Source organism: Hyperoodon ampullatus (genome assembly GCF_949752795.1).
Source record: "Hyperoodon ampullatus genome assembly, chromosome: 9".
NCBI lineage: Eukaryota > Metazoa > Chordata > Mammalia > Artiodactyla > Ziphiidae > Hyperoodon > Hyperoodon ampullatus.
Window position 1 is genome coordinate 1595899 of NC_136922.1, and position 14325 is coordinate 1610223.

Below are 14325 nucleotides of genomic sequence, written 5' to 3' on the forward strand. Positions count from 1 at the left end.
TATCTTTCCTCCCTATCAAGGAGTCAAAGATTCCTCAAAGATTCTAAAACTAATTTTCAGTAGAAATAATGGTTCAATGGGCCATATGCTTTCCACTTCTACCCCATCCCAACCAGCAGCCTCTGCCCATGTGGCTGCCTTTGCGTGATTCACTTATATTTTGCGTTAACCAAGTAGGACTTTGGTAACTACAGCTATAGAAACATAGGTAATAAAGACTTTGAACTTTTGGGGTCTGAACTTAGCCCATGGGTGAACTAAGTGACCAAGGATGACCTGCAAGTGATACAAAAATCCGGACATAAAGAGGTGTGGTGACCAGAGCTCTGAACTGGTCCCCAGTGACCACACCCCTCTGGAATTTCCTCCCTCAGATCATGGGCAGGACTTGGAACCACTTTCTAATCATAGAATACAGCACACAGTGGTCACTCCTGGGATTACGTCTTGTGGCAAAGGTGAAGGTATTTTGCAGGTGTAATTAAGGCCCCTAATCAGATGGCTTTGAGTTAATCAAAAGGTCACCTTGGGTCAAAGGCTGAGCAGTTGGACTCCCTCTCCTGGTGGACTTGAAGAAGCAAGCCCCCGGGAGTGCCACAGAGGCAAGGAAACGATTCTGTCAACCACCAGTGAGCTTGGAGGAGAAGCCCAGCCTCAGACGAGATCCCAGCCCTGCCAACACCGTGGTCATAGCTTCTGAGGTCCTGAGTGGGGGAGCAGCTAAGCCATCTCTGCAGCAGTAGCGACAATAAACACAAACAAGCAAATAAACAAAAGCATGGACACTTCCGATCCATGGACATTACCAGCTAGTCAACTTGTGTGGTTGAAGCTGCTACCTTGTGGTAATTTGTCAGCTAACAACAGAGAACTAATGCAAGAGTGGCGAGCGACTCCGTGCCATTACAGTGAGAACAATATTTTAACATCACAAACTCACGTGTGCAACAGTGCACCGTTCACAATTCAGCCCCTCCTTCAAGCACCCATCTTGCCCGATGAAGGGAAATGAATATCTGGACTTTCTTCATCATTTTCAAAGGAAAACTCGGGCACCCTAGATCCCCCAATTTCACCCCAGAGCACCCTGATGTTTTCAGAGACTGAGGAAGCTTCATAGATGGAGGTGGGCAATGGGGAGTGGAGGGTGTCCTGTATGTGTCTGGTTCTGATATCCAATCACACGTGGACCTAGGCGCGCCCACCTCCCCTGATGGCATCCCCTGGGGGTGTCCTCTTCTCCGTGGGCCGTCTAGGCACACCGCCCACCCTGCCTCTCTGACAGCAACCCTGAGTCTCTGTGCCGAGGCTCACATATGGGAAGAGTGGACCTTCATCTGCGGCTGCAGAGCACCGTCCAGGCCAGCTCTGCCCGCCACACCATGAACCACCCGTGCCCACTGCTTCCAGGCATTGCAGGCCCCTTGGGTCCCCTCCCCAGGCACACTGCCCAGCTACCCATGCTTCCTTTGGGAATGAACGTCCTGTGAGTAGGAGAGAAAGCCTTTCTTGACCTGCTAATCCTCTCCGTTCCTCTTCAGGTCTCTTGTCTTCCTCAGTCAAGAGAGTAATGTGGGGCTTCCCTGGTGGTGCAGTAGTTGAGAGTCCGCCTGCCGATGCAGGGAACACGGAGCCTGTGCTCCGCAACGGGAGAGGCCACAGCAGTGAGAGGCCTGCGAACCGCAACAACAACAACAAAAAAAGAGAGTAATGTTGATCCCTTTATAAGTACAGAAGGGAAAAAATAACTTACTCAAAAAGTGTTTGTAGTTTTACACTAGACCATAACATTGGAACTTTAAGGACAAAGAATGTGATGTATATATTGTCTGGTCCACCAACTGGAAGGGCACAGATGACCACAAGTCTAGTTCTCAGCATCGGGATATTAGTCCATCGGCTAGGTTTGTTCTTCAACAACAAGCAAAAAGCAGTGGCTCAGACACAGCGTGTCTCTCACTGATGGAACATCTGCTGTTAGACATTAATCCAATCATCCTGGGTGTTCTCTGTGGTGACTCAGCATACAGGCAGCCTCACCATCCCCAGCGCCTAACAGGAGCTAGCTCGCACCAGCTTACAAAAGCCAACTATTAGCATCTCCTCCCAACTCCATATTCAGAGACAACTCATGAGTAGCTTGAAACTGGCCTTGCTGGGAGTGTTGACACCATGAAATTAGCAAATGTCACCAATCATTTTGATTGTGTTCCCCAGAGGGCTGGTTGTTCAACATTTACCAGCACACCACTGACCATCAATTTTCAACACATAGCCTCTGAAGTCACCAGCTCAGAGGAAGATGGATCCAGGGAGAAACACACCAGCTCTTAAAGGATTTGACCTGGAAAAGACACACCATTCTGGTGACAGCCCACTGGCCACAACTAGTCACGTGGCCCTGCCTGACTGCCCAGGATCTGGGGGGGCATGGAGGAATATGTGGATCTTCAGTGAGAAGCAGGAGACTCCATCACCCTGTGGAAAAGCAGAGCACAGAGAAAGACCACCAGCTCCTAACAAGAAATTCCATTCCCTCACACCATGGGGAGGTCTGCATGGACTTCTATGGAAGCACAGAGGAAGATGCAAATTATCAAGAGACTTAGAAGCTACATCAGCTATTTAAAAATATAGGAAAAAATAGAGGTTGTTTGTGACAGTTGTTTTAGGAGTTTTAAAGAAATCTCGTTTGTACGAAGGATTCGACTTATTATAGAAGACTGATTACAGAGTGAACGAAGCAGGTGTTCAGAGTTGAGTTAACTGCTAGGTACAGCTCAGTGCTGGACGGAGATAGAATAGCAGCAGGGCCCAATAGTGGGCAGTGACCAGAGGAAACTAATGTAGGTCAACTGGTCAAAGAAGGCCTCACCATGCTAACCCTTTGTTGGGGAAGCTAGTAAAATAGTCTTGTTCAGACTTCAGAGGCAACAATAGGCCTTTGACTAAACAAAGACCCTGAAAGAGCTACATGCCAAACTGCTAGATGACATGCAGTTCAGCAGAAATGGTGCAAGGAAGTCTTGGGAACCAAAAGATAAAGAAGGGAGTAAGTCATGAAGCTTCCTGGGCCTTGGGAATCTGGCCAGTTCCCGGGGATCAGCCAACATTCTGAGACTTATGAGTAAAGTATCAAAGCATTTACAATAATAGCCAGAGCTGCATATTTGCACACAAGCTGATGATTATCAGTTTGAGGCTTGGCATTAAAAGCAGGACTCCTTTGGGTTGCACTCTGAAGTGTCACTTGTGGGGTGGATGCACCGCCTGAGACCTTCCCAAATGGGACTCCAGATTGCTGTTCAAGGGACTTCCCAGCTGCTGCTTGGATCTGGAAGTAGGTGTTGGCCCAACTTGGTGATGCATGCTCTGTTATGTATTCTGTTAATATTCTTATTCCTTTCCCTCTAATAATTGTATATTGAAACTTATATACTCTATTAATATCCTTATTCCTTTCCTCTTAATGATTGTATGTTGAAATTAAGTTAAATCACCTTCTATTAAAGATTTGATTAAAACCGTTTATTTGTGTGAGACGAGTGATTATTTTGCCAGTGAATCCTGTGAACCTTAAAACAGAAAGCAGGCATTCGGCAAAACACCCTCGAGTGGTAGGAAAGAGCTAATAGAAAGAAGTTTCATACACATGAGTGGATGGGTGTTCTACCGCAAGTCATGTCTCTATAGAGTAAATAATGTTATAATAGTTAAAACCATGGGTCTAGCTGGGGTGTCTCCTGTGGTGAGGTTGCAAAGGGGATTCATTGTTTTGTTCAGAGTAGGGACCTGCATCCACAGAGGAGTGGATAAAGAAGAGGTGGTACATATACCCAATGGAATATTACTCAGCCATAAAAAGGAATGAAATCATGTCATTTGCAGCAACATGGACGGACCTAGAGATTATCATGCCAAGTGAAGTTAGCCAGACAAAGACAAATATCATATGATATCACTTATATGTGGAATCTTAAAAAAATGACACAAATGAACTTATCTACAAAACAGAAACAGACTCACAGACAAAGAGAACAGACTTGTGGCTGCCCAGGGGGAGAGGAAGTGGGGGAGGGATGCAGTGGGCGTTTGGTATTAGCAGGTGCGAACTGTTATATAGAGAATGGATGGACAAAAAGGTCCTACTGTACAGCACAGGGACCTATAGTCAATATTCTGTGATAAACCATAATGGAAAAGAATATGAAAAAGAATATATTTGTGTGTGTATATATATATATATGTATGTATAACTGACTCACTTTGCTGTACAGTAGTAATTAACACAGCATTGTAAATGAATTCTACTTCAATAAAATAAAGTAAAGAAAAAAAAGAGTAGGGACCCAGATGTACAGGAGGCTCCAGGCTCCAGTGGCTGCAAAATGGCCATAATGACTTGGGAATAACTGGGGAGGGGGATAGATTTTGGAGATTGGAAAATGGGAAGTTGAGAAAAGAGAAGGGAAAGTGGAGAACGTACAGTCGTCGGAGAGAGAAAGAGGCAAAGGAAAATCAAGTGTTCAGCCCACAGCCCTGCCCTGCAGTGCACGGAAGGGGGTGGGGGCACTCTGAAGTCTCGCTGAGTGTAGCTGAAGATGTCCCGGCAGCCTCAGGAGGCCGGGCCAGGAAGGAGGGTAAGAAATAAACTGCTGGTGCTTAGGAATCTTCCCGTCATCAACACCAAGGTGGTAGAACGACTTCTACTCAAATACACAAACTACTGAAACCTCCTCCTGACCAAACCTGGGACGTCTGTGTTTTTGCGGAGTCAGGGAAGGATGGAGGTTAAGACTGATCGTGTTATCACACAGGTTTAGTTGTATTATTTATGACTTGCTTATTGCGTCATCCAAAATAGATTGAAAGTCTCTCACGGTCTATTTGGTCATTGTTTGCTATTGCTTAGCCCCCACTCCACCGGTGATTCATGTGGCTTCACTATCCTGGGAACATTAGGTGCTTCCTCTCTCCCGGGGCCCAGAACCACGCGCTTCTGTGACCGGGAGGGAGCCCAGCGTCCACGTTGCCCTCCAGGGTTTTCATGCTCGGATGCTGGTGGCCACCCTCACTGGGCTCTTGAGCTGGAAGACCGTTAACCCAGGGGACGAGAGTAGATTAGCCCTAAGGACCCGGTCCTGGTCCCCCTTCGACAAGTGAGATATGACTCCCGGAGAATAAGCAGCTAAAGAAAGCAAAGCTGAATAATCATGGAAGAGACAGGAACGCTCTCTCTCTGCCAAAGAGACGAAAATCAAACCTTTTGAAGATATTTTCACTTATCCCCCCCTTGATGGAGTATTTATTGTCATCTCAGCCAACTCCAAGCACTGGGGATACACTGCTGATCTAAAGCAACTCAGTCTCTGCCCTCTTCGAGCTTACATTTTACGAGGGAGAGAAAAACAATAAATAAGTGTATTAGTTTGCTAGGGCTGGCATAACAAAGCGTCACAGAGTGGGAGGCTTAAACAACCGAAATTGATTGTCTCAGAATTCTGGACACCAACAGTCAGAAATCAACGTATGGGCACAGCTGGATTCTCCTGAGACCTCTCTCTTCAGCTTACAGGTGGCCATCCTCTCCCTGTGCCCTCTGTGTGTGTCAAATGTCCCCTTCTTATAAGGACACCAGTCATATTGGATTAGGGCCCAGCCTTGAGACCTGATTTTTAATCTAATCATTTCTGTAAAGACCCTATCTCCATATACAATCACCTTCTGACTTCAACATATGAATTTGAGGTGAGGGTGGACACAGCTCCTAAGGATGAGTAAATGTATTAATAATATATGAGATGATGATAAATACCAAGCAAAAAGTAAAACTGGGGAAGGAGATTAAAGTGCAATTTTAAATATGCTAGCAAGAGAAGATCTCTCCGATAAGGCAGCTGGAAAAAAGAACAGGAACCCACCATAGAATAGCAGAAGGACTAGCCATGCAAAGGCAGGAGGTGAGAGTACCGCTGCTGCTCTCAGGGAAGAGGGAAGACCCCGGTGGCGGTGGCCGAGCTGAGTTCCTGGAGTAGGTGACAGTCACGGGCTGCAGTCTGCCTGCACCAGCCAGCGAGAGCCCATCTGTAAATGTTTTAGGAATTCTGTGTGCAGCTTGACACGCTTTGGTCGCTGGGGTCCCCACCCCCCTCCCTGGGGAACCAGGTGTGAAACATTCACAGCACACCTGTGGATAAGGCGAGCCTGGTGAGAGGTGATGCCAGAGAAAGGGCTGGAAGGAGGTGCTGAGGGCTGAAAAGCATTGCAAGGACGTGGGCTTTTATTCTGCGTGAGATGAAGGATTTCTGGAAGGATATGAGGGGAAACGGGTCAGGACTGACTTTAGTCTGGAGCTACCAGCAGTAGCATATGGGAACCCTCTCCGGAGAAGAGCAGGTTCCTGGGGAAAACGGGAGGCGTGAGATGGGCGTTTGGATAAATACTCCCGAATTTTAGAAGAGAGGTCCGGATACACTCTATATCAATCACAAGATGCATTGCCTTTAAATGAAAAATAAAACAATGGGACTTTTAATATAAATCAAGATCAGGACATGCTTTGGTGGTTGTGCTTGCGACCACCCATCACTAGAGGGCAGTAGAAAGCAATATTTTCCTATTTGAAGTAAATCTGATAAAATAATGAAGAATAGTAGGCTACAGGGCTTCCCTGGTAGCTCAGTGGTTAAGAACTCGCCTGCCAACTGAGGGGACCCGGGTTTGAGCCCTGGTCCAGGAGGATCCCACATGCCACGGAGCAACTAAGCCTGTGCGCCGCAACTACTGAGCCTGTGCTCTAGAGCCTGTGAGCCACAACTACTGAAGTCTATGTGCCACAACGTGCGCCTAGAGCCCGTGCTCCGCAACAAGAGAAGCCACCGCAGTGAGAAGCCCATGCACTGCAACGACGAGTAACCCCCGCTGGCCGTAACTAGAGAAAGCCCTCACGCAGCAACGAAGACCCAATGCAGCTAAAAATAAATAAATACAATAAATTAAAAAAAAATTTTTTAAAAAGAATATTAGGCTACAGAGTCAGGTGTTCTAATGCAGACTGGCTTTTCCCATCAGAGGCTGTGTCAGGTGACCCCGGCACTCTCCATCATGGGGTCATTGATGTCTAGCCACCACAAGGAGGGAGATTTCAAAACCGACACGTTTAAAATAAGAGGAAAGGTCATTCTTTACTTGAGTTAGACCCACTGTTTACTCACTGTATTTGCCTAAATGGTAAGCAGAATAGTGCCTATTTCTTCGTGAGTTAATGTACATGTCTGTAAATGCTAAGGAGCTCGAGGCAAGCACAGTCCCTGTGTCCTTGACATGGCCCTAACTCACCTTTGGAGCTCTTCCCGTCTGGTTACAGGTTTCTGGAAAGGACAGAAGGGGTGGAGGACAGGTGATGATTTTTCCAGGAGAGCCGTCAGCTCAGAGGCCACATGGAGGGGATGAATACCAGGTCACATCACCAAAGGGGAGAGGGACAGGAGGGGGAGACAAGTTAGGAGTGTAGGATCAACAGATCCAAGCTCCTAGGTCTACATAGATAAGCAACAAGGATCTATTGTACAGCACAGGGAATTACAGCCACTATCTTGCAATAACTTATAATAGAGGATAATCTACAAAAATACTGAATCACTATGCTGTACACCTGAAATTATCACAATATTGTAAATCAACTATACTTCAATCAAAAAAAAAGAAAGTTCCACATGAATGAGGAAAGGAAGCCATGAGGGGAGGAAGTCTTACAATTACCGCGTGATTATCATGTGTGGGAGAACTAAAGGATGAGATGGATTTGGCCAAGGTCCAGGGTGAGGGTCAATGTCCTGGAAGAGAGAAACCCTGAAAGGCAGGCCCTGCCACCTCCGGCTGCAAGCAGCAGCCACTGTCATCACCACATCCCCTGGTGCCCTGGGACCACCGTCGTGATGAAGGGGAAAGAGAATTGGTTCTCCCAGCCGTGCAGCCCAGACACTAGCACACCCCGTCGGTGACCTGGGAGGGATGTTTTCTCGGGGAACAAAGAAGAAAAACACACAGTGATGCCCTCCATCCAATCTGGGGGTCTCTGTGCCTGGGACCCGATGCCTGTGCTTACACAATGGTATTTAGTTATTCCTCATAGAAGATGCTAACAGCAAAAGATATGTGCATTTTTATAGAGAGAAGATATGTATCTTCATTTTTCTCAAATCCTTGAAAGGTCCCAGCAATACTATTAGACAAACACAATGTTTGTTTGCTTGCTTTTTACAAACAATCAAAGACACTGACGCTTCTGTTGTGCTCTGGAAGAAACAAAACTTTGTATGCTTGAATATTTTTTCTCAAGATAGAAAAAGGTACAGATTGCTGTAAGTAAAACATTTAAAAGGTGGTGAATGTGGTATCTATGTGCAGGCATATACAGCAGAATGGAAGGAGCAGAAAAGCATATTATTCATTGTTTTAGGGTTTACAGCTTGTGTAATAACAAACTAGTCTAATTGTTTAAAACTTTTTCGTAGCAGAGAAATATATTCTCAGGTGAAATCTTGCCCGGAACCCCCATGTATGAATTCATAAAAGGTGATGCTGCTTGGACAGGACCAGGGAGGGGCCCGAGTCTTTTGTGTTCAGCTGGTTGTCACCCATCCCCCATCCCACCTGGCTGTTGCTGAGGCTCCAGCTTGCAAACTTTTTTTTCCTTAGACACAACATGTATATTTTGGCTAAAAAAACACATTTTCTTAAAGCCTGCATAATTTTTTTAAATTCAAGTTTAATCTTGAAAAATATACAAATTATTTCATAGTCCAAACCATCAGAGCCTGGGAGTAAATGAGAAGTGTTTCTGTTTCCATAAACAGACAGGGATGTCAAGAATTCTACTTCATAGCCGTGGCTCAGCCAACAGTATTGCAAGCTAGCACCTAAAAGCCACACCCTACTAGAGCATGGACTTGAGGACACGGGGAGGGGGAAGGGTAAACTGGGACGAAGTGAGAGAGTGGCATGGACATATATACACTACCAAATGTAAAATAGATAGTGGGAAGCAGCCGCATAGCACAGGGAGATCAGCTCGGTGCTTTGTGATCACCTAGAGGGGTGGGATAGGAAGGGGGACAGGGAGGGAGACGCAAGAGGGAGAGGATATGCGGATATTTGTATATGTATAACTGATTCACTTTGTTATAAAGCAGAAACTAACACACCATTGTAAAGCAATTATACTCCAATAAAGATGTTAAAATAAAAATAAAAGCCACACCCAGCATTCCACTGAGCTTCCTCATGTCAGTTCTGCATACCAGTCACTAAGGTTATAAATGAACAACCCATTCTTCTTTCCCAAATGTGTTCACTTCCCGCCAGCACCAGCCTGCCTGCCCTCCTATAGCCCCTCACAGCGGGGCTCAGCTGCCCCCTTGCTGGGCTCATCCTACCCACATCCCCATCAATCCTGAAACGTGGTCCCTATCAAGATGCTCCCTTGCCCAGACGTCTTCAGAGTGCCTGCCTTCTCCAGGGTAGGGTCCAGACTCCTCTGTCCGTGGACCAGGCTGTCAATCACATTGCCCGGCCACTCTGAGGTCTCACTAAGGGCCCTCCTGTTTATTTAGACACATCAGCCCAGGTGGAAGGTCAGCAATGTTTCAAAGCCAGAGAAAAGGGGGAGGGGTGTCCCCAGGCTGGGCTGGACCAAGAGGAGTGTTACTCAGTCCTATGGGAATGCAGGGAGGAACATGGGTCTCTGAACGTTTTCTCAAGGGGCCAAGGTCACTGAGGGCAAAAAAAACCACAGGGAACCAGCTCCAAGGGCAGACAATGGAAACTGAAGAAGGAGGCCAGAGAGGGGAAGGGAGGAGAGAGGCTTAGCACTGAGCCTGCACCTCAGAGCTGGTGTGGCAGGCTGGTGCTAAGAATACAAAAGAAGAACCTAAGCAGAATTCAGCCACTATGGGGGAGAAACGGGTCCAGAAGGAAGGTGATGGAGCATGGGAGAGTGTCGATACAATGCAGCACATTGCTGGAGCCTGCCTAGAGGGATCTGTTGAGAGGGACCGGGGTGCCCTCAGGCCCCAGAAAAATGTGAGCCGCTCCCACAACCCGGGGGATGTGGCTCTCTAATTGTCTCTCGGCTTCAGATCTTCCCCTGGTACCAAATTTCCATCAGCTTCCTCCGTGTCTAGACCCAACTAAAACCCTCCAGCCTGCATGGAACCACACCAAAGCATCCCTTCTAAGGGCAGAAACTTCCAGCATTCCACAAGCCAGAGATACATGACACATGAAATGCATCACATCAAAGAAGTAAAATTTTATCTCAGCAGATGGGATGTTTGCAGAACCATCCCGGATCTAAGCTAGAGCACAGAGCTCAGGGTTTATCAACCCAAACACGAGCGCTCAGCACCTGTGAGTATAGGTGTGGAGTGAACGGGGCCAAAGACGGAAACCTGGGGTCCATGGTCAGAGAACCAACAGTGAATCAAATGCCTGTGAGGAAACTAATGAAGAGGAGGCTGGAGCGCGGGGAGGTGCGGGACCCGGTTCCACAGATGGTGGTTGCAGAGCACAGGGCAAGAAGCATCCTCACTGTCCGATGGCCACAGGGAGCTGAAGGACACTGAGAACTGGAAACAAAAGCCCGAGGGCCACATGGCTTTCCAGTTTTTGTTTCACGTGTGCATTTTCAGTAGAACAGAGAGGGCTACTTGGTAGGGAGGCTTGGAGAAGGGAAGGATGCACAGAGATAACTAGTCAGTGTCTGCGGACCACATGGTAACGGTGTCGAGCCACAACAGGAAGGCGCTCAGAGGATGGGTGGCCAACGGCCAAGCACTGTCCTGGAAGAGAAAGTGTTGCACCTACACGGCAGTGCTTGGCTGGCCACTTGTGAGCAGCCTCTCTGGGCTACCTTGCTATCAGAGTGTCTTCTCATTCTGGGTTCCATCCTCAGCTTTTCACGTAGAAACTCAATGTTTTCTGGGAGCCCAGCACCGATTTGATCAAGGACAATTTCAGATTCCCTAAATTCTCAAGAGCCAGATGTAGAAATCAAGGCATCCACTCATGCAGTTTTGATGAGCGTGAATCATCAGGGAAGAGCAACTAAACCCACAGTGAGATTCCTCTATAAACACATCAGGATTGTTGAAATTTAGAAGACTAACAGTACCGTGTACGGGCGAGAATGTGGATCTCTCAGGTTCTGCTGGTGGGAAGGTAAATTGGTACAGCTTATGGAAAACTGTCAGCATCATAGCTGAATATATGCCTCCTCTGTGACCCAGCAGTTCTGTTCCCAGATGTAACACTGAGATAAATGCAAGCTCATGTCTCCCCAAGCACATGCCCTGGACTGGGCACAGCAGCTTCATTCATAGTAGCCAAAAACTAAAGTCAAGTCAAATGTGAATCAAGAATAGACTAGATAAGCAAACTGTGGTGTATTCACACATCTGAATACTGCAGAGCAGTACAAAGAATAAGTGGCTGTTACTTACAAGTCTGTGGATGAGACACACAACTCCGTGGTTGAATCTCACAGCAGGAAGAAGCCACACACAAAGAATACATAGTGTTTCCTCTGGAATATTGATAGGGAAGGAACACGGAGAGATTTCCACAATTCTAGAAATGTATCTGTTCTATATCTTGGCCTACAGTATGCTACCATAGGTACACACATTTACAAAAACTCACGAAGCCATATATTTAAGAATTGTGCACTTGACAACATGCGTGCCGCATAATAAAAATTCAAAGAAAAAAGAAAAGCACTTAATCAGATGGTAAGTAGAATTTGTAGAGTGAAACAAAGATTTTATTAGATGAATGAGATGGATATTCTCTTTGGAAACAGAATAATAGAGCCCTGAAGAGATGAAGGTGAAAACTCTCTACCACATAAGAAGCTCCTTTTTGGAGAAGCTATTTCTGATCTAGTCTGATGTTCCCAGTGCCCAGAAGGGTTTCTGGAACATAGCAGGCACTCAGTAAATATGTCGGTAATTAATAAACAGAATTAATAAACCAAAGCTGATAGAAAGCAGTAAGTCAAAGCAGCAGCACTTCGAGATTAAGACGTCAGTTGAAACCAATAGTAGAAACAGCTGCAAAATAGTGCCTTGGTAGCTGTCTCTCACTCTCCCCTTCTCTCTTTATATATTTCTTTACATTTTTAATATTTTAATTTTATTGGAGTATGGTTGATTTACAATGCTGTGTTAGTTTCAGGTGTACAGCAAAGTGATTCAGTTATACATATACACATATTCACACTTTTTTAGATTCTTTTCTCATATAGATTATCACAGAATATTGGGTAGAGCTCCCTGTGCTATACAGTAGGTCCTTCTTGGTTATCTGTCTTATATATAGCAATATATGTATGTTCATACCAAGCTCCTGATTTATCCCTCCCCCCTATTTTTTAATGACTCTACCCTTCCTGGTAGAATTGAGGCTCATACAATTTGTTTTAATTTTTATAAATCTGATACATTTGGGAAACCTTGTAAACTAAGTTTTAATTCAATTAGGAAATCCTGGACTTTTGCCAAAATTGGCAATTCCAAAATGAACACTGGTAAACTGAAACTGCTGTAGCTGATGGATAAAGGCTGCTTTGTCAAACGTCTCCACCTTAGTGAAACCTGCCTAACAGGTAAAGGGTGGAAACTTGGATGGCAAACACTCGCAAGTTGCCAGTTTCAGGCTGTTACAGAAAATGGTTACTGAAGCCAAAGTGAGTTTTCCCACATGCTGCTACTTGGGGAAAGAACACCTCATCCACAGTGCAATCCAAGAGGCTGTGAAGTGTTGCTTTATGAACTGAACTATTGCCCTGCCATATGCAAAAGCCATTTCTAAATTTTATCTTCATTTTTTTAATCTTCTTTGGCTTCAGGCTCCAACTGTAAAAACTTAGGGAGCACACCTATCCAGTCCACTCAGGAATAACAGGGACACCATCATATAAGGCAGGGAAGGAGGGTTCCAAATGGGTCTTGTCTCACAGCAGTAGCACGAGAGAAGCGTGGGCATCCTTTAGTGGCTGCCTGAAGTGGACACTCTCAGGCTCAGAGCAGATCTTTACGCAGTGAATGGGTACTCTCCACAGGAGCAGCAGGGCTAAGGACACCACCTCTAGTGCAAAGAGGACCCGCCTAGACTCAGGTAGCATCATGGCTCAGATGAGGGAGGTGGGTAGGCAGGTGTGTGGCCTCACCAGGTTCTTTCTCCATCCTAGACTCATCTCAGTTCAGCGTCTTATGACCATCCTTTGAGTGGAAATTTGTAGTGTGTGAACTCAGCACCGATTTGTTTCAGGAAATTGTTCCTTAAACAATGAAGTATTTTGCTCCTGTTAGAAAGCTTCCATACAAAACAAACCACAACCAGAAAAATGGAGTCAGAGGCAGCTGATGGTTCTGTGAGCAAAGGCCATGGCGTTGGCGTGGCCCGAGGCCACCGTTTCTCCTGGAATCTTGAGCCCACTGGTCGGGACCCTTGCCATCTCCACGTGGAGCTGGAGAAATCTGGCCAAATCTGACCTGTGGCATTCCTTCTCTAGACCCTATGAAGTGCACGCATGCTGCTTGTATTAACCCTTTCCACTCAGGTGGGAGGGGCCCCAGAGTCTGGCACATTCAGACGTGTCCAGTCCTGCGGGCAGTTTTTCAGACACTTGGGTTCACCATTATGTGTTGGTCTTACTTGCTGAACCATCAGGATCTAATTTGCACACTCTCAGGAGCGTCCCACAGACAGCACCCTCTTTACTGCCCACTATTTCTGGTCTAAGCTGCCACTAACTTGCTAGGTGACCTTGGACAAGTCGATTTACTTTTGGACCAAAGCTATGGAATCTATAAGGTTTTAGCATATAGGCGAGATTTGGATACCATGCTTTCTGAGCTTACCTGCGATCAGTGATTTCAGGAAGAAAGGAACCTAAACCTGGTGCATTCAGGTACAGTGGAGCTGAGGTCTGCACGGAGACCCCTGGAATCGTGGCCGAACCTCTTCTTCAGACAATTCCCTGCGAGCGTTCTGCTCAGACTCACCTCAGCTCAGGTACATTGCACATGAGGACATATGTATCTTGCCCCACATAGGTTCCTTAGAGCAGTTTGGCAATTCACAGTTTACAAAACTTACTGCTTCATAACGGTTGTAGATGGAATTCATTAGTATTGATTTCCATTTCATAGACTGGGAGAAAAAGGAACCTCAGAAGTTGGAGTGATGTGCCCTAGTTTCTGTCTCTGATAATTACAAACTGTGTGTCAAACCAGGAGAATTCAGACTTCCAGCCAGTGCTTT